Here is a 23,701-nt window from a genome sequence, read left to right on the forward strand (position 1 = left end):
CGTTGGAGCACCGCCAGCCTGTTGGCGGTGCTCCCGTGGTCGGTGGCCCTGGCGGCCACCGGCCGCCAGGGTCAGAATGACCCTCTATGTCTTTATAGGGATTTGTGGTTATGTGGTTATAGGGATGTTCAAATCCCCACAGAGAGCGAGAGAAGATAATTGTGTTCAAGTCACTAATGATGTGGTGTGTAAAGATAATGTTCACGTCTTCATGCAGATCGTGTGCAAAGATAATGATTACGTTCAAGACCCCACACACATAATGTGTGAAGAAAAGACGATCAAGTCTAATCAAAGATAGTGTGTAATTATGCTATGTTCACGTTTCCTCATAGGTAGTGAGTGATTATACTGGTATTCAAGCCCCTACAGAGATAGTGTGTAATTATGGATATGTTCACGTTTCCTTATAGATAATGTCTGATTATACTGGTATTCAAGTCCCTACAGAGATAGTGTGTGGTTCTGGAAATGATGTAGCCTCTGCATAGATAAACTGTGAATAAAGGGGTGTTCGGTACCTACAGACGGAGCTCTCAGCCTCCTATTGGCTGTCTTCTGTGAGTGCATCGGATAAGCCTTCCTGTATGCAGGTTGACTGCAGTGCTTTGTGTGCCTTTATTAGAACAATTCCTGTGATTCTGGTGAGTACCCGTGCCGAGGGCTGCTGGACAAGTAAAGCCCTCTCCGTCAGCTCCTATCGGGCTCCCTCCCGTGTGCCTACCACTGCTCCGCGTCACACTCCCGCTCCACCCACCCACCCCTCCCTCCTGTTATTACCTCGCGCTCCCCCCTCCTTCCACCTTGTGATCCTTGTTCTCATGCTCACCTTCCCTCCTTCCCCACTGTGTTCCCAGGGCCTTAACTTTAGGGGGGTAGTTTGGGGTGCTATGCTCTCCTAATAAATACATTTTTTGGTGAATGGTTGGGCGCACGTGCTCTCAGTCAGGTATGGTGAGGTGTCTGTTGGATTTCACCAGGAATTTTTCAGATACTCAGACAAAAAATGCACACTCGCTCTCTCCCGCTCCGCTTTGAAAGTCTGCAAAAATTTTCTTTATTTCACAAAATATTGTGTTTTCTATCACTTAGTGACCCTAACAATCCCCATTAGTCTCCCTTTCCACTGCTCCTTAGGCTCCTCCCACGCACACTGCTTGGCGTACAATGTATTTTAACATTACATGCCAGCGTGATTGTTGGAAAATCTGAAACTCACACGCCCCAATCCTACTGACCAAGCAGTGCCCCTGCCACCCCCCCCCCCGACCTCCCTCACCCCCACACACACACCCCGGCAGCCACCCTGATGGCTTCTCAAAACTGCTTCCAGGACTCAGTATTTAGTTTCGTAGAAATGAAATGTGCACTATATTTGAGGTTCCTTTTTCTGAAATACCATCCTCTGTTTGTTTCATGTCACAACAAGGCTGGGTGGCAAGGGGGTTTGTTGTTGTCCTTATCGCCATTCTATGACTTAGAAAATAAAAGAAGCTTCCTGGCCATTCATCTTTAATTTGCTAAAAAGATAAATCAGGACTGTATTAAATCTAAGGATGCCTTCAGTATAGTCCTCGTTTTGTCTCTTTCCTGGTCTGGTTTTAATGTGCTTATGCTGAAAGTGTTACCACATTAATCCAAGGCATATTTGCTGTACCACTGCTTGCTTTAAGTCATACTTTTCATATGTCATATGCTGAATGTGTTGGTTTCCAAGGTGTAGTATGTTAGGACACTAAGGGCCAGATGTATCAAAGGGTTTTACCCATTTTGTGTCTATGGGAAAATGTGTTCGTTTATATGGCTCTAAATTTTGTACAAAAGTAAGAGTGAGAATGAATACCATTCCTCAGTCACCACTTGGACTGCCTGCATTGCTGGTCACTCAAAATCCTCATTGCATAGTTATTTGTGCTATCTTTTTTCTGAGTGAACTATGAAATCTAATTCTCTTACGCCTGGGTGGAGTTCACAGAGTTCTGCTACGTGGAACTCTGCGAAGTGCTGAAAAAACTCAGCCGCGTTACGCGGAGTTCCATGATTTTCTGCCTGGAATTTTCTCCTGTGAAGTAAAATCAGCGCGAATGGGATCACGTGGAACGGCAGAGGGCGCTAACTTATTTTTGCCGCTTGAGTAGATTTTCTACAGCTTCCTCAACGCGAGCAGCAACTTTCTCATTGCAAACGGTTGTGGCCTACAGCGACCGCTCGTGTTCAGAAAGCTTGCTCGCCAACGTAACAATTTCTCTTGCTCACCAACTTAACATTGGCGAGCGAAAGAAAAAACTCCACTCTATGTCACTTCGCAGAGTTTTTTGGAACACAGGGAAAATGCCATGAACTTTGCCAGCGGAGCGGAATTATTCGTCCACCCCTAATTTCTCCAGATGGTTACTGTCTGGGAGGATTCAAGTTATGCTTTTATGCAAAAGTCATCTTGAGCCTGTTAAAGTATGCTGGATACGCCGTTGCTTTATCCTGGTTTATATTTCCACAAAGCAGAAATATAGGAGCATGTGGAGCTGCAATTGGTCCATCTGGCATGAATGTTAGTAAGAGCAATGGCTCTGCTACTCATATTCATATTCTATTGGATGATGATTTTATGATGATTCTATTGGATTCTGCTACCCATATTCACAGTTCATTGGATAATGATGTAAGTTGTTCTGGTTTAATAATCATGTACCGTGGGTACCCATATATACCTTCATTTCACTTCAGTTCAGGAGAGGTGTCTCTGACCCACTGAAGCTTGATGAAACTCTATCTTCTTTGTAATACAAATATGCCTTCTGATTTGAATTATGTTAATAGTGACTTGTTCATAAACTTAAGGTGTCAAAAGTATATGTTTTCCAAGTCTGTAAAAGGCCAAGAAACATTTGCATTCCTCAAGTGAATAAGAAGGTGTGCAAAAATACAAGTTCACAATCGTATTCATAAGCCATGACTCCTGAAGCTGCTCTTGGAAATGCAGTCTCGGTCCCTAAACACGAGTCGTTTCCTCAAATATCTTTCTTTGAATCTAAAAGTATTACAAACTCTCTGAAAGGTTTTGCTTAAATCGGGTAGTAAGATCCCAAATCCCACAATTATTAACTGAGCATGAATAGATTTGGAAGTGTCTGGTACGTAGGGTCTGCATGCAGCAGGAACACATTACAGTTTATGGCATAAAAGTTAATAATGCCCCCCCCCCCCCACTTCCCAGAAAGGGGCAGTGACCCTCCAAAGTCCAGAGCAATGCACAAAGTACCTTAGTATAATTATCAGTGTGCGCAGGAGCATGCATGCAGACCTGGGCGTTTCTTCGAGGGTCAAATATAGTTTTATGGTTTTAATGGCACAAGCTACTCATCTACAACAACTGCCAGGTGAGTAAGAAGTTATCACTGTGATGAAAATCAATCAACCAGGCTCTCCGAACATAAAACCTTCACTTGCTATGTTTAACCTTCCATGCCACAGCCTTTCACCAGTCACAGCTTCCCAGTGGCACCCTGTCTGCTTTTATACATGCCACATGGAGATCAAATGCCACATGCCTGGTGGGATGATCCTGGTACCCTGATGAATCTGGAACATGTAATCTCTGTGAAGATTGAAGTCAGGGAACTTGAACTGTGCTCCCTTTCTCCATACTGAGCACAGTCTCCACAGTCTCCGGTGCCTTTCCCCAATATCTGGGATGCGACTGACCCCCGTCTTGGTGATTAGCTCTCTGCCCGTGCCATCTGCTGAGCATGCTGTGGGTATGTTTGCGTATTGAATACCCAACCAGTATACTTGCCGGGAATGTGGGAATACTCGTTAGTAATGTGCAGTCACTAGCATCAGCATGCAGACCAGAACCCCTGGAGTTTGGGGGAGTCCCACATTAAGTGTAGTAATGTGCCCCTTCCTCCGCGCCCTCTCCAGCACGCGTGATGGCATCTCGGGCACCATATGTAGGAGGGGTAAGGTAGCGGTGGACTGATAGTTTAGTATTAGCCACTCCTGCCTTAGTGCTTCCTGACAACTTCTGTGAGGTGTCTGTGAGACGGTGACCTAATTCAAGTCAGTGTGGGTTTGGGGCAACCCTTTGTGTCACTCTCCTTGGAGAGGAGCCATCTTTCAAGGAGTGTGAGCAGGACATAAGGCCAGATGTACTAACATTACCAATAGCAATCACCAAACAGAGATTTTTTGTGAATCACTATTCGGTAATTGCTCTTTCCAATGTACTACTGTTATATGTGGCACTTATTTCCTAATTAGTGATTTTTATGGGTCGCAAATAGACCTACCTTAGGAATATTAATGAGGAAGGTTGCAATTTGCAATTTGCGATTCACTAGGGTTTGCTGCCACCACAGGAGTGGTGGCCTGCTGCTGTCAGCAAACCAACATGTCTATGATTGCTTTTAAATAAAGCAACCTTTTATCCTTTAAAAAATCCAGCCCATTTTCCTTAACTGGGATGTGTTTTTTTTTTTAAAAACGGAGATGTTTTGTGGGACTACTGCCTGCACTTAAAACAATTTTTTTAAACATTCTCAAGGAGACTTATTCACATTTGCAAGTGGGTTACCAGCAACTTTGAGTTGGGGGTAAAGTGCGAACATTTTGCGACTGCATTTAGGTCACAACAATTAAGACGTACAATTCAGATTCTCTATTTGACACTTGAATGATGGCCTGAATGTGGCACTTCGTAGTAGTGATTGTTTTCGGTTGCAAACCCAAACTGCGAATCACTAGAATCCCAGTTTGGTGTTTGTACATTTGAAAAAGTTTTTTTGGGGCACAAAGGGCCCAATTCTGCAAACCAGGCCGTTTGCGACCGAAAAACTGCTTTGCACATCTGGTCCTTAGTGTCTAATCTGGTGGTATCCAACATATTTCTTTTCCAGAAGATAAAGGGCCTGATTGTGAGTGTGGTGTTCCTCGGACACAAATATTTCCCCCTTTGCTACTGGAGCTTTTGCTGCTACACTGAAAAGCAAGGCACTGTTTGAGAATTTTCATCATTCAATCTGATAAAATCGTATAATTTGCAATTATTTTCTTTCCACCTGCTTTTTATACGTGTGCCCCTTCTTTAGCTGCACAGTTACTTGTGAACCTGCTGACTATAGAAAATGGTAAGGGTTCGTTTTTAGGGCTGGAGCCACCAATTAGGGCTCAGAGGTAGGGTTGGGTTCGTTTTTAGGGCTGGAGCCACCAATTAGGGCTCAGAGGTAGGGTTGGGTTCGTTATTAGGGCTGGAGCCACGTATTAGGGCTCAGAGGTAGGGTTGGGTTCGTTTTTAGGGCTGGAGCCACGTATTAGGGCTCAGAGGTAGGGTTGGGTTCGTTTTTAGGGCTGGAGCCACGTATTAGGGCTCAGAGGTAGGGTTGGGTTCGTTTTTAGGGCTGGAGCCACGTATTAGGGCTCAGAGGTAGGGTTGGGTTCGTTTTTAGGGCTGGAGCCACCAATTAGGGCTCAGAGGTAGGGTTGGGTTCGTTTTTAGGGCTGGAGCCACGTATTAGGGCTCAGAGGTAGGGTTGGGTTCGTTTTTAGGGCTGGAGCCACGTATTAGGGCTCAGAGGTAGGGTTGGGTTTGTTTTTAGGGCTGGAGCCACCAATTAGGGCTCAGAGGTAGGGTTGGGTTCGTTTTTAGGGCTGGAGCCACGTATTAGGGCTCAGAGGTAGGGTTGGGTTCGTTTTTAGGGCTGGAGCCACGTATTAGGGCTCAGAGGTAGGGTTGGGTTCGTTTTTAGGGCTGGAGCCACCAATTAGGGCTCAGAGGTAGGGTTGGGTTCGTTTTTAGGGCTGGAGCCACGTATTAGGGCTCAGAGGTAGGGTTGGGTTCGTTTTTAGGGCTGGAGCCACCAATTAGGGCTCAGAGGTAGGGTTGGGTTCGTTTTTAGGGCTGGAGCCACGTATTAGGGCTCAGAGGTAGGGTTGGGTTCGTTATTAGGGCTGGAGCCACCAATTAGGGCTCAGAGGTAGGGTTGGGTTAGTTTTTAGGGCTGGAGCCACGTATTAGGGCTCAGAGGTAGGGTTGGGTTCGTTTTTAGGGCTGAATAGGAAACTGGTATTTGCGAGTCGCAAACGGCAATTTTTGCCGTTTGCGACTCGCAAATAGTTTCCTGCATCTGGCCCATGGTCCCTCTTGTCCTATCTTAATTGAGAAAATGTTGCGTTAGGTCATAAAACGATATTTGAGAGGTCATCTCACCCTCAATTCATCATGGAATGCTTCATCATTGGAGAACTCTCAAACTGGGGAAGGGCAATTCTACTTAAGTGGATTCAACTGAAGTCTGTAGACCTGGGAGTTCTTATACAGCTAATTCAAGACAATTACATTGATCCAATTGAAGCCTCAAGGGATAAAAGTACCTAGGGGTATCTCCAAGGAACGTCCTTTTTTTTTATTGAGTGGCCTGGTATTGATTGAAAAGAGAAATTGTCAATAGATGGCATATAATGATTCATCTCACCATTCAAAATACGATAACACAGCAGTGTCTGGGGGCCCTCGACTAGGTACATAGGTGGTGCCATACTCTTGATGAATTTGTGGCTACAGAAGAGGCGCTCCCCAGCACTGATACCATGAAGACCGTAGTTGGGTTAACATGGATTTATGTCCAATCAGACATCTAATTGGTATGGAACGTTTTTCCTTTTTTCTGCATTGCACCCGGGCATGAGGGCAGCATGCAGCAGGTCAGAACAACAAGGCAGCAGTCCAACAAGGCAGCAGGCCAGTAGAGTGACAGTTCTTCAAGCGCACAGCAGTCCTTCATGGCAGAGCATCCAGAGGTCCAGAAGTCCACTGAAGACTTTGGGTCTGAGGACCAATATTTATACCCAGAAGTTCCTTTGAAGTGGGGAGAGGCTTCTAGAGGTTTCCATTTGAAGTCCTGAGGCAACCTGCATTCCCTGTCTTGGCTCCGAACTAACTACAGGAGGTATGCACCCCTTTGTATCGAGACAGGATACAGCCTTTTCAGCTCCTCTCTCCCATCCTGCCAGTGATGGCCCATCAAGGCACACCCACGCTCTCTATTTTGTGTGGCTGGCTAGGAGGAATACACAAAGCTCACGCCCCGGACATCTTGATTGGGGTCAAGGGCAACAAGTTTTTATGTTTACTTTGTCCTTGGGACAAGTAGGCCCAACCCCCTGCAGCACAAACCCTTTGGCTGCCTGTTTACAGAGAAAGAAACTCTCTGCACTTGAGGTAATGTGTTTCCAAAACATAATGTTGTTCCAACTTGTATTTATGGTTCATTATTTGAAAGTCTTCCCTATTAGGGTGAGTGCTGTAAATAAATGTTTTAAGGTCACACTTCACTACTGACGTTGGTTCCAGTACAAAAAAAAAACCTGTATACACATGTTTGAAAGGTTTAGGCTATGAGGCTCAGTATAATGCTCCCAGAATGTTCTCTGATTATATGCAAATGAAGTGTCATTTAGTAAAATGTGTTGATGCATGTTAGTATTTCCCAAAAATATTTCTAATGGAAAATCAGTGTAACCATTTTCAACACGATTATGGGAAGCATGAAAATAAACAAACACTGACAAATCCAACTGATCTGACATATTTTTATAAGTCTTTTAGTTTCATCAATGCGTGTCTTGTTTTGGCATGGCTTTTGTAACACTTTATTGTTGTGGGATCTACCAAGCCCTCAATATTGTAACAACCACTGGCAAAACCCTGCCAAAAAGTTTTTGAACTGTAAAAGCACACGTTGCCACCAGCGGCATAACAAGGGCCCCGCAGCCGCCCTTCAGCACAGCACCTGCCCTGAGTGAGTCTGAAGAGGGGGCTCCTCCATGTTCTTTGCAAAGGGGCATCCTCCAGTTTCGTTACGTCACTGATTGCCACTGTAGTTCCTGCCACTGAACAAAACTACTTTGTGTGGCAATATGCTCCTTGTGGAAGAGCAGAATGCGATCACTCACAGTAAAGCCAGCCGAAAGAGAGAGAAATAGAAGTTTAATAAAAACAAAATGTCTTTGTTAACACCACACCTAATTAGGGACCAAGACCCACATGTAGGTAGCTTTTTGCATGTCGCAAACAGCGACTTTCGCTGTTTGCGACGTGCAAAAAGCACATTGCGATGCACAAACCCAGTTTTGCGATTCGGTAACCTGGTTACCGAATCGCAAAACGGGTTTGCGACTCACAATTAGTAAGGGGTGTTCCCTTCATAATTGCGACTCGCAGTGCAATGTAGGATTGTTTTGTGACCACGAACGCGGGCGCAAACCAATCTCAGTTTGCACCCATTTCAAATGGGTGCTAACACTTTCACAAAAGGGAAGGGATCCCCATGGGACCCCTTCCCCATTGTGAATGTCACTGTAAACATTTGTTCAGAGCAGGCAGTGGTCCTGCGGACCACTGCCTGCTCTAAAAAAAAATAAACGAAAATGTTTCATTTTTGTTATGCATCTCGTTTTCCTTTAAGGAAAATGGGCTGCATTACAAAAAAAACTGCTTTATTGAAAAGCAGTCACAGACATGGTGGTCTGCTGTCTCCAGCAGGCCACCGTCCCTGTGAGGGCCCCCATTCGCGAGGGGGTCGCAAATTGCGACCCACCTCATGATTATTCATGAGGTGGGCATTTGCGAAGCCCTTGCGAATAACAGATGGTGTCAGGGACACCATCCTACATTAGGATTTGCGACTCGCAATTTGCAGGTCGCAAATCTGAACCTACCTACATGTGGCCCCAAATTCTTAAAGAAAGTCACAAAAGTGCACCCATTGTATATGTCGTACCCCTATAAAATATTTGTGAACTGTATTTTAGCATGGGTAAATACGATGTGTAGATTTGCTCATGTGAAAATCTATTGAGCATTAGCAAGTTCATTTTCCCTCCAGCCACTTTCTTCCCCGTCCTGGAAGAAGTTCTAATTCTGCCATTGTCAGGAGTAAATGTCCAACCTTTCTTATTATGGGAAAATATTAGAGAGAAGCTGGTGAAAATCTTTAAAACATGCAGGTTAGTAGGTTTGCAGACTCAAAGGCATTCCAGCCCTGGAACTATTGCTTACTGCTTCCTCCAGCCCCAGTATGCAGATCTGCAGAAAGGTGGCAAAATAAGGAAATTGCTACAGTAGGGATTAAAACTGCAAGTATTCAAGCCCTACTATGGTAGTAGCCCTGGCATAATCAGAGAGGCTATTATCAGAGCACTTACATAATGAGATTGCTGCCATAATTTGTCGCCACACTACATGGCACCAAAGGGACAAGTAGATCTTTTGACAGGACAAGTAGATTTGAGAAGCAACCTGTCCCCTGGACAAGTAGATATTTTAATAAATTCCACACCCCTGATCCAGTCATGTGACACAGAGGAAGGTTACAGGTACTAAATGGCTAAGGCAGGAATATGACATCTTTCTGAAATTGGCATTTTCAAAATTGTAGTTCAAAATCCGACTTTACCATGAGGATGTTTCATTACAATTCCAAAGACACCAAACATAAGCTGATTACCTGCTCCCATTTGGAAATTACAGATTTTTAAATGTAACAAGATATCCTATAGGAGAGGTAGGCCTTGCAGTAGTGAAAAAATATTTTAAGAGTTTTTCACTACCAAACCCTGTAGACTTAAAAGTACCTGTCCTATTTTTTAAATTCATTGTTCCTTGCCCTCTCAGTGCCTGCATTCATTGCGTCTTGTCCAGTGCCTGCCCTACTGGTGACTTGTATGCATTAGAAAGGAAGGGTTCGGTCTGACAGAAGGTTTATGTTGCAAGGTCAAAATGGCAGCTTAAAACTGCACACACTGGCTGCAATGTCAGGCCTGAGGCGGGTTTGCAAGGATACGTAAGTGGGTGGCACAACATGTGCTGCTGACCCTCTAGAAGCATTTAATTTACAGGCCCTGGGTACATGTAGGTCCACTTTACTAGGGACTTACAAGTGAATTAAATAGGCTAATTGGGTATAAGCCAATGTTACCATGTTTAGAGGAGGGAGCACAAGCACTTTAACACTGTGGTAAAGTTCACAAAGTCCTAACACAAGCAAAAATGAATTCAGCAAAGAGTGCAGGGTGAAGGCAAGAGGTTTGGGAATGACCCTGCAAAAAGGGTCATGTACAACATTTTACATCTGTTAAATCATATTGCAAATACCTCTCCCCAAATCTCTCCTGGAATGCCTTTCCTATCCCTACCACCCAACAACTCTGAAAACCTAAAAACTCCAAAAACAACCACACCATGCATAAAGACAGCAAATTCACCTCGAGTTCTGAATAGCAACATATTGGCAAAGTCTTAATCACATCCCTCAAAAGGTCATATGTAACAGGCTTCTTCACCAGCCGTACTTTCCCTCATCCAGCTGGCCAACTTATGCTTGGCTAAGTAGCCAAAAGCAGGGCCATAATCCCAAAACAACTTGCCAACAAATGAAACATTGCCAGCGTTCCCCAGATAGTAATTGGCAATAACTCTCCCTCTAGCAAATTCAAAACTAATCTAAACGTGCCTTCCCTCCTCTCATTCATCCCTTCCTTATTGCCAGCCCTTTGCCACGCAACACATATCACAAATTCTCCGCACAATTTCTCACAGGTTCTCTTAGGGTACCAACAAATTTCCAATCAGCTGCACAACTCTTAGGGCCAGATGTAGCAAAAAAAAATTTGCGACTTGCAAATTGCGAGTCATACCGACTTGCAAATTGCAACTCGCAAAATTGTATGCAGAAAGGTGTCTCAGACACCTTCTGCAACCCCATAGCGAGTCCCTGCACTCACAGGGATGGTGGCCTGCTGGAGACAGCAGACCTCGATATCTGTGACTTCTTTTTTTAATAAAGCAGTTTTTTTTTTTTAATTGCAGCCCGTTTTCATTAAAGGAAAACGTTGCAATTAAAAAAAAATATGAAACCATTTGGTTTCATTTTTTCAGAGTAGGCAGTGGTACATTGGACCACTGCCTGCTCTGAAAAAATATTTTCAGCGACATTCACAAAGGGGAAGGGTTCCCATGGGGACCCCTTCCCGTTTGCAAATGAGTTACCACCCACTTCAAGTGGGTGGTAACTGCGAGTTGGTTTGCAACTGCATTCGCGGTCACAAAGCAACTCAGCATGGCGATGTGGTTGCAAATAGGAAGGGAACACCCCTTCCTATTTGCGAGTCGCATCCTCAAATTGCGAGTCGGTACCGACTCGCAATTTGAGGATGAGCATCGCGTTTGGCCTTTTGCATGCCGCAAACTGTGTTTTTCGCAGTTTGCGACATGCAAAAGGCTTCCTACATCTGGCCCTTAGTTCTATAGTGCCCACGGTTCTGATCTCATCCCGGTCTCCTGATTCTCTGCTCCTAAAGCCAGCCCACAAAATCACTGCCACTGTGAACGAAACAAAGCATCCCTTATGCTACTGAACAAACCTGGTTGTAAACACAGTGTAAAACTGTAAATACACAACATAAAGTGTCTCAAACATCTTGAAAAACCTCACAACTATTGCCTTCTGACTACTAACCAAAGCTAGCACGGCACACTTTCTGATTTTCTACATTAAACCTGCCCTCGTTTATCAGCCAGTTCAGCTCTCCACAGAACCACCACAACAACCAACAGAGGAATTCCAAGAACTCTACCCTGCCTCGATTCAGCCAATGCTCAGGCCACTCCTGTGCACATCATCTGCTGTCCCAAAACAAACTAAACCATGACTTAGGCACTCCATGTTCTCTTCTTCAACTGGTCCGGTGTTAGGCAAATGATGGCAACAACCAGCAGTTACAGTTTTACGGTTTCCTAGCACTCTTCCATGGTGCCGCGGACACTGATGGGCTCTCTTCTTTTTGCCCCAGATGGATCGCCACTTCTCTGGCTGTGATGAGTCTATGTACTCAGACACGGGAGACCGACTCCTGCCCCAGGATGAAGGCTGTCCAAACTTTCAAAGCTAGTGTTGTTTGAAATACTCATCTATAAATTACAAGACCAGATGCCCGGTTCTGAGACACTATGAGGACATTTCTTACACTGTCGCTTGGTACCCACCTGTTGTTCCTGATTATTGTCATCAGTTTTGTTACATTTTAGGACCTACCTTTTGATGGCCCATTCCTTAGATCTGGGAATTAAATAGCCCATTGACCTTTGAGCTCCTCGACTACATTCTGCTTAGACTACCTTATCTGCGTTAACCCACATCTAGTATGTCCCTCTCCCTCTCTCTGCACCCTCTACTCTAACCCCACTTCTGCATTTCCCTTTTTGCAATCACATGATCATCTCTGTGTGTGTTGTGTAATTAATCAATTTCCTCTTCACTGGGTTATGCAATAGGTTTTTGAAATGCACAAGCCTGATTCAGGAAAACAGTAGTACAACTCCATTTAGAGGCAAATGTACTACTTTTTTGTAATCATTAATGGTTTCTATTGATGTCTAATATTTTTATGAGGCATAAATAGAAATACACCTGTAAAGCTGCAGCAATTGCAGGTTTTCTGGTTTACTTCTGGGACTGTCATGTGACTATTCCAAGGGTTCCTATTCCACTTACATGGAGTTCTCCATAGCAGATAATCCTGCACAGGAAGAATGAATCCCCCTGTTCAGGTGCACGCGTTATTATTTTTTCTTCCAGCCATTTCCCTACCCCCTATGGGTCACCCATAAATGCATTAATGTCCTTTATACATTTTAGAAGGCATAGAAAAGATGAATGTAATCTTAAACTTACCTTTATGACTGACTTTATTTTGTCAATCAGGTCCATAATGAATGGGCTATTTTCCTTTGCATCTATAAATATTAAAACACATAAAAGACAGTAGTATCAGTGCAGGGGCCACCAGGAGGGCCAGGGGTAGTGGAGCTGAAACATGTTACAGAGAGGAGGTACTGGTACTTGACATCTCCTCATTACATTTACAGGGCCTGATTCACAAAGATAACCTACACTTTTGACAAAGTTTACACTTTGGAGTAAGTCTACTGCTCTCAGTATCCACATACTGTCTGTAAACGCACTATGAAAGTGTAGGTTACATGTCTCCACCCCCAGAATAAAGCAAACGTCTTACTCTTGTGTGGGTGGGCAATGCCGCTCCCTAAACCCCTTCCCGGCCCACCTTAAACCCATTTTACTCCTCCCTAAACCCATCCCCGTTTTGTAGTAGTTCTGCCCCTTTTTTAAGCCACTCCTCTGTGTCTCTCCAACATATACCAATAAAGCCTATTGTTATGTGTGTAGAGGCTCCGCAGTTAGGGCAGAGAACTCTGCACACATCAGTATAGAGAATGTGGAGGCATAAAACTCTTCATGTAGCTTGTGAACTGCTATTTGTAGTTTGTTTTATTGCACTACTAAATGTACTATAAAGTGCAGTGTGTGAATCAGGCCCAGAGGGTTTGTACAAATGTAAGGTGCTGCATAAAACACAAGTCTACCAGACAACCCAAGCTCATTGAGAAAGAGATTAGAACCACTGATTCACAACTATATGGATAAACATGTTAGGATATTGTCAGTTATAGAGAACACATTTTGTACTGACCTGGCCTCTAGGAAGCAACTGAATGTCCGAAACAACCACTGGCTCACCTATGATTCAGGAGCGAGAGAGCTTAATCCATTTTTACAGCTTGAAGTGATCTGTTTAGAGAGCAAGCAAGGGAAAATGTGGAAATTGGCTGTAGGGGAAGTGCTGGTGTGCACTGCAGAACCCGTAGAACTGAACTGTGGGCCTCCACTTATTGTGGGCCTTCAGGTGGGCAATCACCCTGCAGAAAAGGGGCTCGAGGAGCAGGGTTTGTGAGGGAGGGGGCAAGCCAGGTCCTCCCTGGTCCGGAAACAAGCATTCTGGGACCGGTTTCAGGGTATCACCCTTCACCAGCCAGGCTAGCTTGAATCCAGTGACACAGTGAGCAAGGGAAACAAGTCTGGGCATACCCTTCCCACTAAGGGCAACTTTAGCAACAGAAAAGGATGATGGACGGAGTGCTGAACAACTTTGCAGTTCAGGCTGGACTGTTCTCATGAGGAACAGGGTCAAGACTGATTTGCATATGGCTGGGTCCAAACTGGGGTGGCATGGTGAGCAAAAGAATGATGGATTAAACCCAGATCTGTGACTGGGGCTGAGTGTTTGCATTGTTCAGCACTCCATCCACCATCCTTTTATGTTATTCATATTTAGAGATAAAATGCCCAAAATGGACTTAAAAAAACGCGAGTTAACAAACTCACTGAGAGGACAAGTAAATAGCAATCACCATCCAAAAATGACAAGTTCTGAAAACGTGTGCTGTCCCCGCTTCACTATTAGCACAGCGTTGCCGGTAGCAATTCAGCAGAGTAAAAACAGAATATGACTCACCAACTACAAAAGATAACCTTCGTACGATAGGTGTTGCTGTAAAACTAATGTCAGAAATTACCACAAGGGTTTGTGCTCCAGGACCAAGAATGATGGCAGACTGCCCTCAGTGGACAGAGAGGAAACTTACAGTTTCAGCCGCCTGCACCACTGGCTGTGAGCGCACGAGGGCGCCCGGCTTCCATAAACACCGCGGCCCAGATGAGGGGATCGTGCACTTGGAGCCGCATGGATATTTTCCAATCGGAGGCCTGTAAAATAACCGCTGGGGAAATTATTATCCAGAAATTATCCTTGGTAATAAAGAGAGTCTGAAAACAATGACAAAACGCTAAAAACAAAGTGTGAGTCAAATTAACTCAAAGGGACTACAATGGAGAGAGAAGAAATACTCAAGATAGTACTTGAAAGGAAATGTGTATCATACTTCATGAGTCTTCGCATGGGAGCCACAGGGCGGTGTGTCCGACACACCTTTACAGTGCTGTTTACTTGGATATAGGTCAGAGACACGGGTGGGAAAAGCATGATGGGGTGTGGGACGAATGAAATGAAAGAATGACTGAAGGGCGGGATGGGGAATGAGAGGCCCCTGGTCTGGATGAATGATGGAGGTGCGGAGTGTGACAAAGGAAAGAATGACTGAAGGGAGGGATGGGGAATGAGAGGCCCCGGTCTGGAGGAATGATGGAGGTGCGGAGTGTAACAAAGAATGATTGAAGGGAGTGAGGGATGGGTAATGAGAGGCCCCCAGTCTGGGGGAATGATGGAGCTGTGGAGAGTGGACAAGTGAAAGGAAAGAATTACTGAAGGGAGGGAGGGATGAAAGGTTGGGAGGATGGGAGATGGATGAATTTGTGGTTGGAAGGATGGATGGTCGGATTGGGAGAATGGTGGAGAGAAGTGTGGAACGGTGGAGAGGCGGGTGGAATGGTGGAGAGGCGGGTGGAATGGTGGAGAGACGGGTGGAATGGTGGAGAGGGCGGAATGGTGGGGGGGACGGATGGAATGGTGGAGAGGCGGGTGGAATGGTGGAGAGGCGGGTGGAATGGTGGAGAGGCGGGTGGAATGGTGGAGAGGCGGGTGGAATGGTGGAGAGGCGGGTGGAATGGTGGAGAGGTGGTGGAATGGTGGAGAGGCGGTGGAATGGTGGAGAGGCGGGTGGATAGATGTAAGGCGGGTGCTCACCTCCTCGGGTGTTGACATTGTCGCATGAAACTACTGATTGCATTGACGTCAGAAACTTCTAATGTAACAAATAAATCGCACACACAGCGATCCCGCTGCCCACCCAGTCTGTCTGAAACCCCTTAACAAGGAGCGAGATACGAGGCATGAGCATCGAAATCACTGAACTGATAAATACTAAAGTTACCCAAACGTTACACCAACAACTAGTAGACGAATCCTGTGGCCGCCTCTTCTCTGAGGTTGATCTTCGGTCACATCACCCCCCCCCCCCCCCCCCCTCCTTTGGAACTGTCCCCCACAACCTGACAATATCTAACCTCCTCAAGGCCGTCTATCCTTCCATCAAACATTGGCATGAACTCACATCCCTTCACTAATGATCACACTTTAATCTTCTTGATCGAACCTACCGCATCATTCATTCATCCATCCATTCACTTTTCAGCCTGTCCCTCATCCACCCCTTCTTCCGGCCGAGCTCCCTTCCATCCCTGCACCCTCCCGGCATCTGATCTCACCCCAGAAGCGGCGCTTGGGCCTGTGGGGCTTTGTATCCGTCTGATGATTGTGTTTACAAGAGCCTATAAGACATGGCTTTAAGGCGCTTTACGGAGATCGGTGTGGTTATAGCTCTGAATATTTAAAATATAAGTTCAGATCCGAACCGGTGCGTCAGACCCCAGCTCTGTATGCATGTCTGAGAGTTGTTTACAATAGCTGTGAGAACATGAGAACATGGTTTTATAGCGCTATACGGAGATCGGTGTGCTTATATTACTGAATATTTTATATATATATATATATTTTTTTTTTTTTTTTTTTTTTTTATCGCAGAATTGGCGCGTTGGACTTCAAGGCTCGTGTCCGTCTGCTGCTTGTGTTTACAAGAGCCTAGAAAACATGGTTTTATAGCGCTTTGCGGGGATCGGTGTGGCTATATAGCTGGACATTAACATTACCATTTCACACCAGAACCGGCGCATTGAACAACCGTGACCGTGTGTATTTCTGAGATTTGTGGTTGCGAGAGCCCAGAAACATATGTTTAAAGCGCCTTGTGTATGTTTTGTTTGTGTGCTGATATTACTGATTATTTACATTATAATTACATTCCAGAATCGGAGCGCATGACCTCTGTGCCCGTGTGTCTGGGGTTGGGTTTTTCTAGCGCCTCGTGGAGGTTGCGGTGCTTATATCATTGAATATTAATTATAATTATTCCCAGGGCCAGAACGTTTGGCCCTCCCCCGGTGAGTATGTTTCAGACTGGTGCTTGCAAGAGTCCGATAGAGCCTGCTGGGGGTTCATGTGGTTAATTCTTTGAAGACTTAAATGGCAAAATTTCATATCAGAACTAGTGCGGTGGACCCCACGGGTTTGTCTGTGCGCCTTTAGTTTACACGAGCCCCAAAGCATGTATTTTGTTAGCGCCTTCCGGAGGTTGGTGTGATTATATTACTGGATATTCATTTTATAATTTAATCCCGGCCCTTTGTGTGGGTGTGTTCTAGGTTTATGTTTACGTTTTTTTCTAGCGCCTTGTGGGGACTGGTGTGGTTATATTACTGAATGTTTACATAATTATTTCATGGCAGAACTGCAGAGTGGGACCCGAGCTCCGTACGTGTGTCCGAGACTTTCATTTACAAGGCACAGACATATGTTTTTAATAGCGCCTGATCCAGGCTGGCCTGCGTTTCTTGCTGAATCTTTAAATTATAATTAAATTCCAGCAGCGGAGCGCTGGACCCGTCGCCCCGTGTGTATGTGCGAGACTTGAGCAAGAGCTCGAGACATGAGTTTTCATAGCGCCTCGTGGAGTTTGCTCTGCATTTTTTTACTGAATAGTTTCATTCTCGTTTCGTCCCGGATTGTTGGACCCCTGGCCTCGTGTGCATGGTCAAGGCTTCTGGTTACCCGATTCGAAAACTATTTTTACAGCGCCTCCTGGAGACTGGTGTTCTTACGTTATTGAATTTTTAAATTATAATTCAACCCCAGAACCGGAGCGTCGGACCCCAGGCTCCTATCTGTGCCCGAGTCTTACCTATACAGGAGCCTCAAAGGCGTGATTTTTACAGCGCCTTTAGTGGTTAGAGCGCTTGTGTTATTCAATATATAAAAATATAATTTCATACTAGAAGTGCAGCTTCGGACCGATGCCCTGTATGTATGCCTGTCTGAGGAGTGTGCTTAAAAATAGCTAAAACATGTTTTTAATTAATAGCGCCTCGTGGAGTTCGGTGTGCTTATATTGCTGAACACTTAAATTATATCAAGTCCCCGGCCTGGAGGGTAGACCGCAGCACCTTCTGTAACTGTCCGAGCTTTGTGTATTCAACAGCCCAAACCATAGTTTTCATAGCGCCTCGTGGAGGTTGGTGTGTTTCTATATTACTGAATATTTACATTATAATTTCACACCAGAGTCGAAGCGTTGCACCTCTGCCCCATCTGTGTGTCTGAAGGTTGAGTTTACAACCGTCCACAAAAGATGGCCTTCAATAGCGCCTTACAAAGGTGGGTAACTTTTAATTATAAAATATCAAAATTATAATTACTCACTAGAACTGGAGCGTTGGGCAACAAGAACGTTTATAGAACACGTGGCTATAAATAGCCCCTAGTGGAATTCGGTTCGTTCAATTGATTGAATATTGAAATTATATTTTCATAAAGTGCGATATGAACACTAAAATAACCGGTCTATTCGGAACTATACATTGTTGGGTTTTACAACTAGAGAGACGTTTCACAATCACAGAACTCACCATTAAACAGTTTTTAACGCGTTTTCTTAGTGGAATTTCTCCTACAACGTCCTCTTCACAATAAACGGTGGTGGTTCGTTTTAGTATTTTCTTGTTTTATTTTTGTTCGTAAATTGACTATATTTATACATTTCTCAATTCTTCATTTTTACGTTACCTTATGTAATAGTTTGCTTTGGTTCCTAAAATACGAATATAAATATGGCCACCCTTGTATTCTGGGGTACAGTATTTCGCTTCTTTATTTGTGGTGTTTGCCTCAGTGCAGGGGTGATCCTGGGGGGAGGGGGGGGTGCTCGTACAGTCCCCTTTCTGACCCGTGGGAGTGAGGCCCAGAGCTCAGTAACACAGGGTCAGAGATCCGGAGACACTAACAGTGGGAAGAAAATACATATTTAAAGCGCGGGGTTCGGGGACCCAGTCAGGGATGTTCGAGGTGAAGGGAAGCCAAGGCTGCTGGGTAGGAACGTACAAAAGTGCAGTTGTGTGAGCACATTAAAGCCAGGACTGTTGGTTTTGCCACGGTTTGTTTCTGATGCTGCATTGAAAATAAATCTTAGCCTTTCCACTTCCGTTCATGTCAAAATTTGTTCTCCAATTGGACGCTCCGACCCATCCCCCCTCTGATGGGGTCTGTATACTGCTGAATGAATGTATGACTGTGACACCGAGTGAATCAAAGCACTTTGTGATATGACGTCAGAGCCATCCTTGTAGATAAAACCATTTAATTGAAGCAGCGGGCGAGCACAGACCTCTAACCATCCCGGGAATCTCTCGCTCAGTTAATAGGAAGGTGCCTAGAATGCAGGACGGGTTCCTCCGCGGTCCGCTCTCTCCCCAGGGAGCCAGAACCGTCCTCACCGGTCCTGTTTGTACCTGGCCTGGGTTCCTGCACCCACCGCGGGGGCTCTGTGTATCACACATTCCAATCCCGGCGCCCCCACTCAGCCTTTCCTCCTCCGAGGTTAATAAAAGGATTGTCATTCTGGGGCAACAACGTGCGTCTGTTATTTTAGCGCCAAGACACCCTTGAAAATTGAAAACCGAGCACGGGCTTTATTTACAAATGTGCAAGATACATTCATGACGGAGGTCACTAAATTACCTTTTATTCAGACTGACTCTTAAGACCCCTTTCCATACCTATCCAGTTTCAATGCAGTTATTCTAGTTAAAATACACGTAGAAGACTTCTATGCGCTGTTAAATCTAATTTTCATCAAACATATAAGCAATGATTTGCTTGTGTCAGTCTTTCGTTTTAATAGCACCACAGCAGCACCCTGCTCCTCCTTTTATCAATACCACAGCAGCCCTCGCTCCTCCTTTCATCAACCCCACAGCAGCCCCACTGCTTCCCTATTCATCAATACCACAGCAGCCCCGTTGCTCCTCCTTTCATCAATACCACAGCACCCCGATCCTCCTTTCATCAACACCACCTCAGCCCCACTGCTTCTCCTTTCATCAATACCACCGCAGCCCCGCTGCTCCTCCTTTCATCAACCCCACAGCAGCTCTGCAGCTTCTCGATTCGTCAACCCTGCGTAGGTGTAGATTTTATTGATAAAAATCTAAAGTTATTAAGTAATCATTTTTTGATAAACTAATGTGTGGTTTAACTTTGATGAATGATTATATTAATAAAACAGGTGCCTTTTTGTAATGGCCACCATCATGTTTTCTACTTAGGCTAACATAAGGTAAATGGAATTATTTTTTCATTATTTTGTCTTCACTGAGAAGAGTGTGTTTCTTAACCAATAAGCGTGTTACTAGGGCCACCCGTAGGGTGAACTTAGAAGTAAATACAAGGTCATTGTGTAATGCCACCAATGAAATGTTTCAAAGGTTTTTTCTACTTTAACTGGTTCATTGTTAGGAAATGTTACTAACGTGTGTGTTTCCCTCCAGGGTGGAAGTAGAGGCAACAATGTAAATGCTTTTTCCAGTGTACTAGTATTCTTGTTGAAGTTGGAACAAAGGACCACAGACGAGAGGGAAGACAAGAATATAAAATGTATTAACTTGTGTTTTCGTCAATAGAGCTGCATCGAATAGAAAACTTAGCGTTAACGAAATGTATAGTTTTTAGATATTCACTAATGTTCTGATTGGTCATATTTTTTTCACCTCATGTCTCATCCAATCATTTTTCACTGACAAGTTTAACTTAACGTTCTGTCACGATTATTCATTCTGTTCCTTAGAAGCCATTCTGCTCTCTGGGAGTCATTCTAGTATTTGCTGATTTAGAGTCATTGATATTCTGATAGCTTTGGCTATTGTGCTTATGCACCTTTATGTAATGCTTAACCCCTTCTCTGCCAGGCCTTTTCCCCCTCCTGTGCCAGGCCTTTTTTTGCCTATTTGGGGCAGTTCGCGCTTAGGCCCTCATAACTTTTTGTCCACATAAGCTAACCAAGCCAAATTTGCGTCCTTTTTTTCCAGCATCCTAGGGATTCTAGAGGTACCCAGACTTTGTGGGTTCCCTTGAAGGAGGCCAAGAAATTGGCCAAAATACAGTGAAAATTTCGTTTTTTTAAAAAAAATTGGAAAAAGTGGCTGCAGAAGAAGGCTTGTGGTTTTTTCCCCTGAAAATGGCATCAACAAAGGGTTTGCGGTGCTGAACTCAGCAGCTTCCCAGCTTTCAGGAACAGGCAGACTTGAATCAGATAACCCAATTTTTCAATACAATTTTGGCATTTTACTGGGACATACCCCATTTTTGCAATTTTTTGTGCTTTCAGCCTCGTTCCAGTCAGTGACAGAAATGGGCATGAAACCAATGCTGGATCCCAGAAACCTAAACATTTCTGAAAAGTAGACAACATTCTGAATTCAGCAAGGGGTCATTTGTGTAGATCCTACAAGGGTTTCCTACAGAAAATAACAACTGAAAAAGAAAAATATTGAAATTGAGGTGAAAAAAACATAAATGTTTCTCTACGTTTTACTCTGTAACTTTTCCCTGCAATGTCAGATTATCAAAAGCAATATACCGTTACGTCTGCTGGACTCCTCTGGTTGCGGGGATATATAGGGCTTGTAGGTTCATCAAGAACCCAAGGAACCCAGAGCCAATAAATGAGCTGCACCCTGACGTGCGTTTTCATTCTATACCGGGTATACAGCAATTCATTTGCTGAAATATAAAGAGTAAAAAATTGCTGTCAAGAAAACCTTTGTATTTCCAAAAAGGGCACAAGATAAGGTGTTGAGGAGCAGTGGTTATTTGCACATATCTGAATTCCGGGGTGACCAAACTAGCATGTGAATTACAGGGCATTTCTCAAATAGATGTATTTTTTTACACACTCTCCTATATTTGGAAGGAAAAAATGTAGAGAAAGACAAGGGGCAATAACACTTGTTTTGCTAATCTATGTTCCCGCAAGTCTCCTGATAAAAAAGATACCTCACTTGTGTGGGTAGGCCTAGCGCCCGCGACAGGAAACGCCCCAAAGCGCAACGTGGACACATCCAAATTTTTGGAAGAAAACAGAGGTGTTTTTTGTGAAGTGCCTACCTGTAGATTTTGGCCTCTAGCTCAGCCGGCACCTAGGGAAACCTACCAAACCTATGCATTTCTGAAAACTAGAGACATAGGGGAATCCAAGGAGGGGTGACTTGCGGGGCTCGGACCAGGTTCTGTTACCCAGAATCCTTTGCAAACCTCAAAATGTGGCTAAAAAAACACATGTTCCTAACATTTCTTTGGCAGAAAGTTCTGGAATCTGAGAGGAGCCACAAATTTCCTTCCACCCAGCGTTCCCCCAAGTCTCCCGATAAAAATTATACCTCACTTGTGTGGGTAGGCCTAGCGCCCGCGACAGGAAACGCCCCAAAGCGCAACGTGGACACATCCAAATTTTTGGAAGAAAACAGAGGTGTTTTTTGCGAAGTGCCTACCTGTAGATTTTGGCCTCTAGCTCAGCCGGCACCTAGGGAAACCTACCAAACCTGTGCATTTCTGAAAACTAGAGACCTAGGGGAATCCAAGATGGGGTGACTTGCGGGGCTCGGACCAGGTTCTGTTACCCAGAATCCTTTGCAAACCTCAAAATTTGGCTAAAAAAAACACATGTTCCTCACATTTCTGTGGCAGAAAGTTCTGGAATCTGAGAGGAGCCACACATTTCCTTCCACCCAGCGTTCCCCCAAGTCTCCCGATAAAAATGATACCTCACTTGTGTGGGTAGGCCTAGCGCCCGCGACAGGAAACGCCCCAAAGCGCAACGTGGACACATCCAAATTTTTGGAAGAAAACAGAGGTGTTTTTTGCGAAGTGCCTACCTGTAGATTTTGGCCTCTAGCTCAGCCGGCACCTAGGGAAACCTACCAAACCTGTACATTTCTGAAAACTAGAGACCTAGGGGAATCTAAGGAGGGGTGACTTGCGGGGCTCGGACCAGGTTCTGTTACCCAGAAACCTTTGCAAACCTCAAAATGTGGCTAAAAAAACACATGTTCCTCACATTTCTGTGGCAGAAAGTTCTGGAATCTGAGAGGAGCCACAAATTTCCTTCCACCCAGCGTTCCCCCAAGTCTCCCGATAAAAATGATACCTCACTTGTGTGGGTAGGCCTAGCGCCCGCGACAGGAAACGCCCCAAAGCGCAACTTGGACACATCCACATTTTTGGAAGAAAACAGAGGTGTTTTTTGCGAAGTGCCTACCTGTAGATTTTGGCCTCTAGCTCAGCCGGCACCTAGGGAAACCTACCAAACCTGTGCATTTCTGAAAACTAGAGACCTAGGGGAATCCAAGATGGGGTGACTTGCGGGGCTCGGACCAGGTTCTGTTACCCAGAATCCTTTGCAAACCTCAAAATGTGGCTAAAAAAACACATGTTCCTAACATTTCTTTGGCAGAAAGTTCTGGAATCTGAGAGGAGCCACAAATTTCCTTCCACCCAGCGTTCCCCCAAGTCTCCCGATAAAAATTATACCTCACTTGTGTGGGTAGGCCTAGCGCCCGCGACAGGAAACGCCCCAAAGCGCAACGTGGACACATCCAAATTTTTTGAAGAAAACAGAGGTGTTTTTTGCGAAGTGCCTACCTGTAGATTTTGGCCTCTAGCTCAGCCGGCACCTAGGGAAACCTACCAAACCTGTACATTTCTGAAAACTAGAGACCTAGGGGAATCTAAGGAGGGGTGACTTGCGGGGCTCGGACCAGGTTCTGTTACCCAGAAACCTTTGCAAACCTCAAAATGTGGCTAAAAAAACACATGTTCCTCACATTTCTGTGGCAGAAAGTTCTGGAATCTGAGAGGAGCCACAAATTTCCTTCCACCCAGCGTTCCCCCAAGTCTCCCGATAAAAATGATACCTCACTTGTGTGGGTAGGCCTAGCGCCCGCGACAG

Source organism: Pleurodeles waltl, chromosome 7 (genome assembly GCF_031143425.1).
Source record: "Pleurodeles waltl isolate 20211129_DDA chromosome 7, aPleWal1.hap1.20221129, whole genome shotgun sequence".
Lineage (NCBI taxonomy): Eukaryota > Metazoa > Chordata > Amphibia > Caudata > Salamandridae > Pleurodeles > Pleurodeles waltl.